The following is an 11,407-nucleotide window of genomic DNA, read 5'->3' as shown; positions in this document are numbered from 1 at the left end:
CAGTCTCTCCTCAGCCTACCCCAGTCTCTCCTCAGCCTACCCCAGTCCCCCCAGCCTACCCCAGTCTCTCCTCAGCCTACCCCAGTCTCTCCTCAGCCTACCCCAGTCTCTCCTCAGCCTACCCCAGTCTCTCCTCAGCCTACCCCAGTCTCTCCTCAGCCTACCCCAGTCTCTCCTCAGCCTACCCCAGTCTCTCCTCAGCCTACCCCAGTCTCTCCTCAGCCTACCCCAGTCTCCCCTCAGCCTACCCCAGTCTCTCCTCAGCCTACCCCAGTCTCTCCTCAGCCTACCCCAGTCTCTCCTCAGCCTACCCCTGCCCCTCTTATAAATGACCGTGGTCACTCCCTGTTTCTCTCTCTCTCTCTCTCTCGCTCTCTCTCTGTCTCTCTCTCTCTCGCTCTCGCTCTGTCTCTCTCTCTCTCTCTCTCTCTCTCTTTTATTGCCCTCCCTTGATGTTGAACAGGATGTCTCTATGGAGACGGATAAACAGATGATAACAAATTCTCAGCAACCTTTAAAGCTCATTTGAGTGTATGGGATGGAGGTGGGGCAAGGAGAGGCAGTGCAGAACAGAGAGAGAGACAGAGAGAGAGACAGAGAGAGAGAGAGAGAGAGACTTGACGTTAGCAAGAGGTAAGACCTGCTGCAGTTTTAGTGCTGCTTTCTAGCTCTTGGGGCTTTGCTGCTATTACTGCTACTACTGCTGCTGGGTGAGTGGGTTCCTGTACTGGAGGCTGTAGGGAACCTCTCCCTAAGGGTCAGTGTCTCTCTGTTACTGTTACAGTCCTTCTGCATGTAGAGAAGCTGCTTGTTGCGTTGCTATGATACTATTTGTGTGCCTTGGCATTGCTTTTGGTGTGACACATTTTAATATTGACATGCCGAATAGAGAAGCAATTGATATTATTCAAAATATCAAACTAAATCTAATTTCTGGCCTGCTGATTGTATTTGTAGTTTATACAGTACCATGCTGGTTTTTTTTGGGGGGGGGGGGTGTGGATTGCACTGTAATTGAGGTGATTCTAGGTTGTCCAGTGGTTACTGAACGGTTAGTGGAGTTCTGAATACCTGTGCATGGTCCAGCGCTGTGAGAATAACAACACACCCATGTGTGAATATTACCCATAGCTACCCTCTCTCCTAGCAAAATAATATTACCCATAGCTACCCTCTCTCCTAGCAAAATAATATTACCCATAGCTACCCTCTCTCCTAGCAAAATAATATTACCCATAGCTATCCTCTCTCCTAGCAAAATAATATTACCCATAGCTACCCTCTCTCCTAGCAAAATAATATTACCCATAGCTATCCTCTCTCCTAGCAAAATAATATTACCCATAGCTATCCTCTCTCCTAGCAAAATAATATTACCCATAGCTACCCTCTCTCCTAGCAAAATAATATTACCCATAGCTACCCTCTCTCCTAGCAAAATAATATTACCCATAGCTACCCTCTCTCCTAGCAAAATAATATTACCCATAGCTACCCTCTCTCCTAGCAAAATAATATTACCCATAGCTACCCTCTCTCCTAGCAAAATAATATTACCCATAGCTACCCTCTCTCCTAGCAAAATAATATTACCCATAGCTACCCTCTCTCCTAGCAAAATAATATTACCCATAGCTACCCTCTCTCCTAGCAAAATAATATTACCCATAGCTATCCTCTCTCCTAGCAAAATAATATTACCCATAGCTACCCTCTCTCCTAGCAAAATAATATTACCCATAGCTACCCTCTCTCCTAGCAAAATAATATTACCCATAGCTACCCTCTCTCCTAGCAAAATATACACAGATTAATATTACATCACTGTTCTTTCCTCTCTGGCAAATATTCCAGTGAAGAGTTGAGGGAAAAGAACATGAGGAAATAGTTTAGAAAAAAAAGTTTAAATGTAGAAACATATTAGAAAATTAATTTGTACAATTTTGCACAAGTCAAGTGAACACCATTTAGCACATTACAGCGATATGCTGTGGATGACATGTTCAGTTAAATAAAATAATGATCTGCATCATAATCTGAATATTCTTTCTGTTCAATTCACATGTTATTGGTCACGTGCGCTGAATACAACAACTTTCCGTGAAATCACATGTTATTGGTCACATGCGCTGAATACAACGGCTGTAGACCTTGCCGTGAAATGCTGACTTACGAGACCTTAACCAACAATGCAGAGTTTTAAAAAGTAAGTAAGAAAAATGTGCTAAATAAACTAAAGGAAAAAAAAAGTGACACAATAAAATAACAATAATGAGGCTATATACAGGAGGTACTGGTACCGAGTCAATGTGCAGGGGTACGAGGTAGTGGTAATTGAGGTAATATGTACATGTTCAATACCAGTCAAAAGTTTGGACACACCTACTCATTCAAGGGTTTTTCTTTATTTTTTACTATTTTTTACATTGTAGAATAATAGTGAAGACATCAAAACTATGAAATAACACATATGGAATCATGTAGTAACCAAAAAAAGTGTTAAACAAATAAAAATATATTATATATTTGAGATTCTTAATAATAATAATAATAATATGCCATTTAGCAGACGCTTTTATCCAAAGCGACTTACAGTCATGCGTGCATACATTTTTGTGTATGGGTGGTCCCGGGGATCGAACCCACTACCTTGGCGTTACAAGCGCCGTGCTCTACCAGCTGAGCTACAGAGGACCACTTCAAATAGCCACCCTTTGCCTTGATGACAGCTTTACGCACTCTTGGCATTTTCTCAACCAGCTTCATGAGGTAGTCACCTGGAATGCATTTCAATTAACAGGTGTGCCTTGTTAAAAGTTAATTTGTGGAATTTCTTTCCTTCTTAATGCGTTTGAGCCAATCAGTTGTGTTGTGACAAGGTAGGGACAGCCCTATTTGGTAAAAGACCAAATCCATATTATTTGCAAGAACAGCTCAAATAAGCAAAGAGAAACGACAGTCCATCATTACTTTAAGACATGAATGTCAGTCAATACGGAACATTTCAAGAACTTTGAAAGTTTCTTCAAGTGCAGTCGCAAAAACCATCAAGCGCTATGATGAAACTGGCTCTCATGAGAGCTGCCACAGGAATGGAAGACCCAGAGTTACCTCTGCTGCAGAGGATCAGTTCATTAGAGTTACCAGCCTCTGAAATTGCAGCCCAAATAAATGCTTCACGGAGTTCAAGTAACAGACACATCTCAACATCAACTGTCCAGAGAGGACTGTGTGAATCAGGCCTTCATGGTCGAATTGCTGCAAAGAAACCACTACTAAAGGACACCAATAAGAAGAAGAGACCTGCTTGGGCCAAGAAACACGAGCAATGGACATTATACCGGTGGAAATGTGTCCTCCAAATTGGAGATTTTTGGTTCAAACTGCCGTGTCTTTGTGAGACGCGGTGTGGGTGAATGGATGATCTCCGCATGTGTAGTTCCCACCGTAAAGCATGGAGGAGGAGGTGTGATGGTTTGGGGGTGCTTTGCTGGTGACACTGTCTGTGATTTATTTAGAATTCAAGGCACACTTAACCAACATGGCTACCACAGCATTCTGCAGCGATACGTGGTCCTCTGTAGCTCAATTGGTAGAGCATGGCGCTTGTAACGCCAGGGTAGTGGGTTCGATCCCCGGGACCACCCATACGCATTGGATAAAAGCGTCTGCTAAATGGTATATTATTATACGCCATCCCATCTGGTTTGGGCTTAGTGGGACTATCATTTGTTTTTCAACAGGACAATGACCCAACACAACTCCAGGCTGTGTAAGGGCTATTTGACCAAGAAGGAGAGTGATGGAGTGCTGCATCAGATGACCTGGCCTCCACAATCCCCTGACCTCAACCCAATTGAGATGGTTTGAGATGAGTCGGACGGCAGAGTGAAGGAAAAGCAGCCAACAAGTGCTTAGCATATGTTGGAACTCCTTCAAGACTGTTGGAAAAGCATTCCAGGTGAAGCTGGTTGAGAGAATGCCAAGAGTGTACAAAGCTGTCATCAGTAGTAACCAAACACTTGTTTGGTTACTACATGATTCCATATGTGTTATTTCATAGTTTTGATGTCTGCACTATTATTCTACAATTTTAAAAATAGTAAAAAATAAAGAAAAACCCTTGAATGAGTAGGTGTGTACAAACTTTTGACTGGTATTGTAGGTAGGGATGAAGTACAGAGATACTTCCTCATACTCTATACACCTGTACAATATAAGAGATCAATTAAAGATCGATCAATGACAACAACCCATAAGATAACACAATGTGAACATAGATACAGTATCACCTATCTGGAGACAATCTATGATACAGCATGCAGACTCCTACAGCAATCAAATACAGCACATATACTGGAAATGTATGGACTCACTGTCCTTACTGTAAATCACTTTGGATGAAAGGGAATCACTGTACTTACTGTAAATCACTTTGGATGAAAGGACTCACTGTCCTTACTGTAAGTCACTTTGGATGAAAGGGACTCACTGTACTTACTGTAAATCACTTTGGATGAAAGGACTCACTGTCCTTACTGTAAATCACTTTGGAGGAAAGGACTCACTGTACTTACTGTAAATCACTTTGGATGAAAGGGACTCACTGTCCTTACTGTAAATCACTTTGGATGAAAGGGACTCACTGTACTTACTGTAAATCACTTTGGATGAAAGGGACTCACTGTACTTACTGTAAATCACTTTGGATGAAAGGACTCACTGTCCTTACTGTAAATCACTTTGGATGAAAGGGACTCACTGTCCTTACTGTAAGTCACTTTGGATGAAAGGACTCACTGTCCTTACTGTAAATCACTTTGGATGAAAGGGACTCACTGTCCTTACTGTAAATCACTTTGGATGAAAGGGACTCACTGTCCTTACTGTAAATCACTTTGGATGAAAGGACTCACTGTCCTTACTGTAAATCACTTTGGATGAAAGGGACTCACTGTCCTTACTGTAAATCACTTTGGATGAAAGGGACTCACTGTCCTTACTGTAAATCACTTTGGATGAAAGGACTCACTGTCCTTACTGTAAATCACTTTGGATGAAAGCATCTGCATTGGATATAACTGCAAGTGGCATATAATGCATCGTTATTATAATACTGTACAGAATATCATATTAGGATGCTGCAACTGTGGAACTATGCACATGTCCATTTCCAACAGCCCTCCAGACAGACTTTCTACAGTGAGGGAGGTGTGTTCTGTCTGTATTGATGATCAAAGCCAGAACCAACCAGACCCAGCTCAGACCTCCTTAGCAGAACACGGATAGCAATCAATAAATACAATGCATCACAAAATGGCACCCCATTCCCTATTTAGCGCACTACTGGCTGCAGGGTCTGTTGCTGTGCATCACAAAATGGCACCCCATTCCCTATTTAGTGCACTACTGGCTGCAGGGTCTGTTGCTGTGCATGACAAAATGGCACCCCATTCCCTGTTTAGTGCACTACTGGCTGCAGGGTCTGTTGCTGTCCTCAAACGCACCAACACGCTGCTTGGTTCACATCTGGTGCTCAGACTGTGGCCATTTACCCAGAATCCTGCAGGGACACAACCAGACTGCACCACAGAGTGTGTGTGTGTGTGTGTGTGTGTGTGTGTGTGTGTGTGTGTGTGTGTGTGTGTGTGTGTGTGTGTGTGTGTGTGTGTGTGTGTGTGTGTGTGTGTGTGTGTGTGACCAGACTGCACCACAGATGTAGATGTAAACTTGCTATGGCATTTACACTAAAGGTATGTGGACACCCCTTCAAATTAGTGGATTTTGGCTATTTCAGCCACACCCGTTGCTGACAGGTGTATAAAATCAAGCACACAGCCATGCAATCTCCATAGACAAACATTGCCATTAGAATGGCCTTACTGAAGAGCTCAGTGACTTTCAACATGGCACCGTCATAGGATGCCACCTTTCTAACAAGTCAGTTCGTCACATTTCTGCCCTGCTAGAGCTGCCCCGGTCAACTGTAAGTGCTGTTATTGTGAAGTGGAAACGTCTAGGAGCAACAACGGCTCAGCCGTGAAGTGGTAGGCCACACAAGCTCACAGAACGGGACTGCCGAGTGCTGAAGTGCGTAGCGCGTAAAAATCGTCTGTCCTTGATTGCAACACTCACTACCGAGTTCCAAACTGCCTCTGGAAGCAACGTCAGCACAATAACTGTTCGTCGGGTGTTTCATGAAATGGGTTTCCATGACCGAGCAGCCGCACACAAGCCTAAGATCACCATGCGCAATGCCAAGCGTTGGCTGGAGTGGTGTAAAGCTCGCCGCCATTGGACTCTGGAGCAGTGGAAATGCGTTATCTGGAGTGATGAATCACGCCTCACCATCTGGCAGTCCGACGGACAAATCTGGGTTTGGCGGATGCCAGGAGAACACGACCTGCCCCAATGCATAGTGCCAACTGTAAAGTTTGGTGGAGGAGGAATAATGGTCTGGGGCTGTTTTTCATGGTTCGGGCTAGGCCCCTTAGTTCCAGTGAAGGGAAATCTTAACGCTACAGCATACAATGACATTCTAGACCATTCTATGCTTCCAACTTTGTGGCAACAGTTTGGGGAAGGCCTTTTCCTGTTTCAGCATGACAATGCCCCCGTGCACAAAGCGAGGTCCATACATAAATGGTTTGGTGTGGAAGAACTTGACTGGCCTGCACAGAGCCCTGACCTCAACCCCATTGAACACCTTTGGGATGAATTGGAACGCCGACTGCGAGCCAGGCCTAATCGCCCAACATCAGTGCCCGACCTCACTAATGCTCTTGTGGCTGAATGGAAGCAAAGTCCCCTCAGCAATGTTCCAACATCTACTGGAAAACTTTCCCAGAAGAGTGGAGGCTGTTATAGCAGCAATGGGGGGGGACCAACTCCATATTAATGCCCATGATTTTGGAATGAGATGTTCGACGAGCAGGTGCCCACATACTTTTGGTGATGTAGTTTATTTACAACATTACCGTTAGTAGCAGAGCAAAACTGCCATTTCAGTTCATCATCATGTAGATAGAATGAAGAGTCTAGAGATTCTACAGCACCAGGCTGATCATTCAGGTAATCACCATGCAATAACGTTGAATTGAATTGAATTAAATTAAATGGCAAATTTCACCACCTAAAACTTGTGATGCATTGTAGACTACAGTACCTGGAGGGATGTAGTACTTACGTCACAGCGGTGTCTCCTTTGGCTCTGAACAGAAGTAGTGAATTATACAGTATAGGGAATAGGGTGCCATTTGGGACGTACCCTCTCTCTCTCTCTCTCTCTCTCTCTCTCTCTCTCTCTCTCTCTCTCTCTCTCTCTCTCTGTATCTCTCTCTCTCTCTGTATCTCTCTCTCTCTCTCTCTCTGTTTCTCTCTCTCTCTCTCTGTATCTCTCTCTCTCTCTCTCTGTATCTCTCTCTATCGCTCTCTCTCTCTGTATCTCTCTCTCTCTGCCTCTCTCTGTATTTCTCTCTCTCTCTCTCCCCTCTCTCTCAACGTGCTCTTCCTTCTCTTTGCTCTCTGGCTGTAGGCTGCAATGTCTGGACTGAGCTTCACCCCACACACATAGCACCTCATAACCTGTAAGTAAGCGTTTCACTGTAATGTCTGCACCTGTTGCACCTGGCGCATGTGGCCAATAAAATGTGATTTGATTTGATACATAAGAACACTTTATTACACACATTCACACTTGTATTATTGCTAGGCAACGCAAACTAAGAGAGATTTTAATGTCTGCAATATCTATTTCAAACACACACACACACACACACACACACACACACACACACACACACACACACACACACACACACACACACACACACACACACACACACACACACACACACACACACACACACACACACACACACACACACACACACACACACACACACTGGGGGCGGCAGGTAGCCTAGTGGTTAAGACCGTTGGGCAAGTCACTGAAAGGTCACTGGTTCAAATCCCTGAGCAGACTTGGTGAAAAATATGTCAATGTGCCCTTAAGCAAGGCACTTAACCCTAATCGCTCCTGTAAGTCGCTCTGGATAAGGGCATCTGGTAACATGAGTAAAGCACTTTACATGAAGACTTATTATGAAATTGCACTGTACTTTACCATCCTACTTGCTTGCTATCCTTTGATCTTGTTGTTTTTAATATGTGATTTCATCTGTATGTATTGTGATTGCTGCTAAATGAATGGCCTCATTGAGGACATTTCAGTTTTCTAAAGTGAATGCAGCTGGTATAGAGAGCTGACTTCTATCCAAGCCCACCCACTGTTTCAGCAACACCTCCTCATCTAGCCCCCGCTGACTGGCTGTTCCACAGACAACACTCTATTCACTCTAAACCAGATCTACTATGAAATATCAACACTAGTCCCATATCAACTGACAGTCAACTATAGAGAACTATAGAGCACTACAGACAGAACTACAGAGAACTACAGAGAACTATATAGTACTACAGAGAACTACAGAGAGAACTACAGAGAACTACAGAGCACTATATAGTACTACAGACAGAACTACAGAGAACTACAGAGAACTATATAGTACTACAGAGAACTACAGAGAGAACTACAGAGAACTACAGAGCACTATATAGTACTACAGACAGAACTACAGAGAACTACAGAGAACTATATAGTACTACAGATAACTACAGACAGAACTACAGAGAACTACAGAGAACTACAGAGCACTATAGAGAACTACAGACAGAACTACAGAGAACTACAGAGAACTACAGAGCACTACAGAGAACTACAGACAGAACTACAGAGAACTACAGAGAACTATAGAGCACTACAGACAGAACTACAGAGAACTACAGAGAACTATATAGTACTACAGAGAACTACAGACAGAACTACAGAGAACTACAGAGAACTATATAGTACTACAGAGAACTACAGACAGAACTACAGAGAACTACAGAGAACTATATAGTACTACAGAGAACTACAGACAGAACTACAGAGAACTACAGAGAACTACAGAGCACTATAGAGAAAACTACAGAGAGAACTATAGAGAACTACAGAGAACTACAGAGAACTACAGAGCACTACAGAGCACTATAGAGAAAACTACAGAGAACTACCGAGAACTACAGAGAGAACTACAGAGAGAACTACAGAGAGAACTACAGAGAACTACAGAGCACTACAGAGCACTATAGAGAAAACTACAGAGAACTACCGAAAACTATAGAGAACTACAGAGAGAACTACAGAGAGAACTACAGAGAGAACTACAGAGAGAACTACAGAGAACTACCGAAAACTATAGAGAACTACAGAGAACTACAGAGAGAACTACAGAGAACTACAGAGAGAACTACAGAGAACAACCGAAAACTATAGAGAACTACAGAGAACTACAGAGAGAACTACAGAGAACTACAGAGAGAACTACAGAGAACTACCGAAAACTATAGAGAACTACAAAGAGAACTACAGAGAACTATATAGAACTACAGATAACTATATAGTACTACAGAGAACTACAGACAGAACTACAGAGAACTATAGAGAACTATAGAGAACTACAGAGCACTACAGAGAGAACTACAGATAACTATAGAGAACTACAGAGAACTACAGAGAACTACCGAAAACTATAGAGAACTACAGAGCACTACAGAGAACTACAGAGAACTACCGAAAACTACAGAGAGAACTACAGAGAACTACAGAAAACTATAGAGAACTACAGAGAGCTACAGAGAACTACAGAGCACTACAGAGAACTACAGAGCACTACAGAGCACTATAGAGATATATAGAGATCTACAGAGCACTACAGAGTACTACAGAGAACTACAGAGAACTACAGAGCACTACAGAGAACTACAGAGAACTACAGAGCCATGAATGGTGTTGCCATTACTCACGGTCATAACAACTACAGTACTACTGCTGCTTTCTACAATAGCTATTAGTTGTTATTACACCTACCCACACACACACACACACACACACACACACTCTCTCTCACACACACACACACACTCTCACACACACACACACACTCTCACACACACACACGTTGTAGCAACAACCAAACTATTAGCTACTGCAACATTGTAGCAACATCCAAAAGGTCTCTCTATGTGATGTGGAATGAGAAGGCATGAGGGGACAGTAACCATGACTACCCTTGTGTTAGGGATTGCATTAGTACTGTGTAATCTCCAGCGTGAGGTCATGTCTCACACCCCTACGACACACATACACACCGCACACACACACACACACGCACACACACAATCTCTCTGCCGCGAGGGAGGGAGTGGAGGTTTCCACAATTTTCCCATTCTGTAGTTGTTGACATAAACAATCCCCCCCACTAACCTCTTCACTGGTCTCCACTCCTCTCCTCTTTCTTCCTCATACAAAAGACTAGACAGGTTTCTATCATACACAATCCATTCTAATCTGGGAAGGACTAAAGACCAGGGTCATATTCAGGTTGTGGAACTGGGATCTCTCCTGTACTGTGGAGAGAGAGAGAGATAGAAGAGAGAGAGAGAGAGAGAGAGAGAGAGAGAGAGAGACAACACTGTATATAGACATAATACGACATTTGAAATGTCTTTATTCTTTTGGAACTTCTGAGTGTAATGTTTACTGTTAATATTTATTGTTTATTTCACTTTTGTTTACTATCTACTTCACTTGCTTTGGCAATGTTAACACACGTTTCCCATGCCAATAAAGCCCTTTGAATTGAATTGAATTGAGAGAGCTGTCCTGCTGTCTCGCAGAGAGAGAGGAGGCTTCCCATCATCCTATTGGGCCCCAGTCAGGCTGTGGACATGGGATCTGCCTTAAATAGAACTTTGCGGCCCGTGGTTACCTTGGTTACCACATTGGCAAATGTTCTTTTTGTCTGCATGTTTAAGTCAATTACAAAACTACATTTAAGAAAAGGCCAACAATTTAAACATTGCCTGCTTCTAAGCGTTCTCACAAAAAAATGTAATATTGTAGGGCTTCCCTCATGCCGCTTTTCATGACGGCACTAACGTTAGCCACGTGAGTGAGCGCTAGCTAGCTAGCTAGCTACCAGAAGAAAGGTTCCTATTCATTAGCTGTGTAAAAGATGTGAACCTTCAAGTCCGGAGTTCTAGGACTGTGAAGGGCTGCTGGGTGGGTTCTGCAGCCACATGCTGTTCTCTCCTCTATTCCCTCCTCTTCTTCCCTCCTCCTCTTCCCTCCTCCTCTTCCCTCCTCCTCTTCCCTCTCTCTTCTTCCCTCCTCCTCTATTCCCTCCTCTTCTTCCCTCCTCCTCTTCCCTCCTCCTCTTCCCTCCTCCTCTTCCCTCCTCCTCTTTCCTCCTCCTCTTCCCTCTCTCTTCTTCCCTCCTCCTCTTCCCTCCTCCTCTTCCCT

The 11,407-nt window shown here is 43.4% G+C and overlaps 1 protein-coding gene across 3 annotated transcripts in view; it reads left to right on the top strand.

Moving 5' to 3' along the window:
- The first annotated feature begins 529 nt into the window (after positions 1-529).
- Positions 530-11,407, top strand: part of tppp3 (tubulin polymerization-promoting protein family member 3) — a 19,159-nt gene continuing 8,281 nt past the window's right edge. Inside the window, exon 1 of one of the 3 annotated variants that reach the window (XM_041859571.2) lies at positions 530-633. The gene's annotated coding sequence lies outside the window, so the exon portion shown is untranslated. Of the gene's footprint in view, positions 758-11,407 lie in introns of all 3 variants that reach the window. The other 2 variants (XM_041859572.2, XM_041859570.2) reach the window with 2 other exon arrangements.

The sequence above is a fragment of the Coregonus clupeaformis genome, chromosome 32, assembly GCF_020615455.1.
Source record: "Coregonus clupeaformis isolate EN_2021a chromosome 32, ASM2061545v1, whole genome shotgun sequence".
Lineage (NCBI taxonomy): Eukaryota > Metazoa > Chordata > Actinopteri > Salmoniformes > Salmonidae > Coregonus > Coregonus clupeaformis.
The sequence above is the reverse complement of the archived record's forward strand: the minus strand, read 5'-3'. Positions and strand labels throughout refer to the sequence as shown.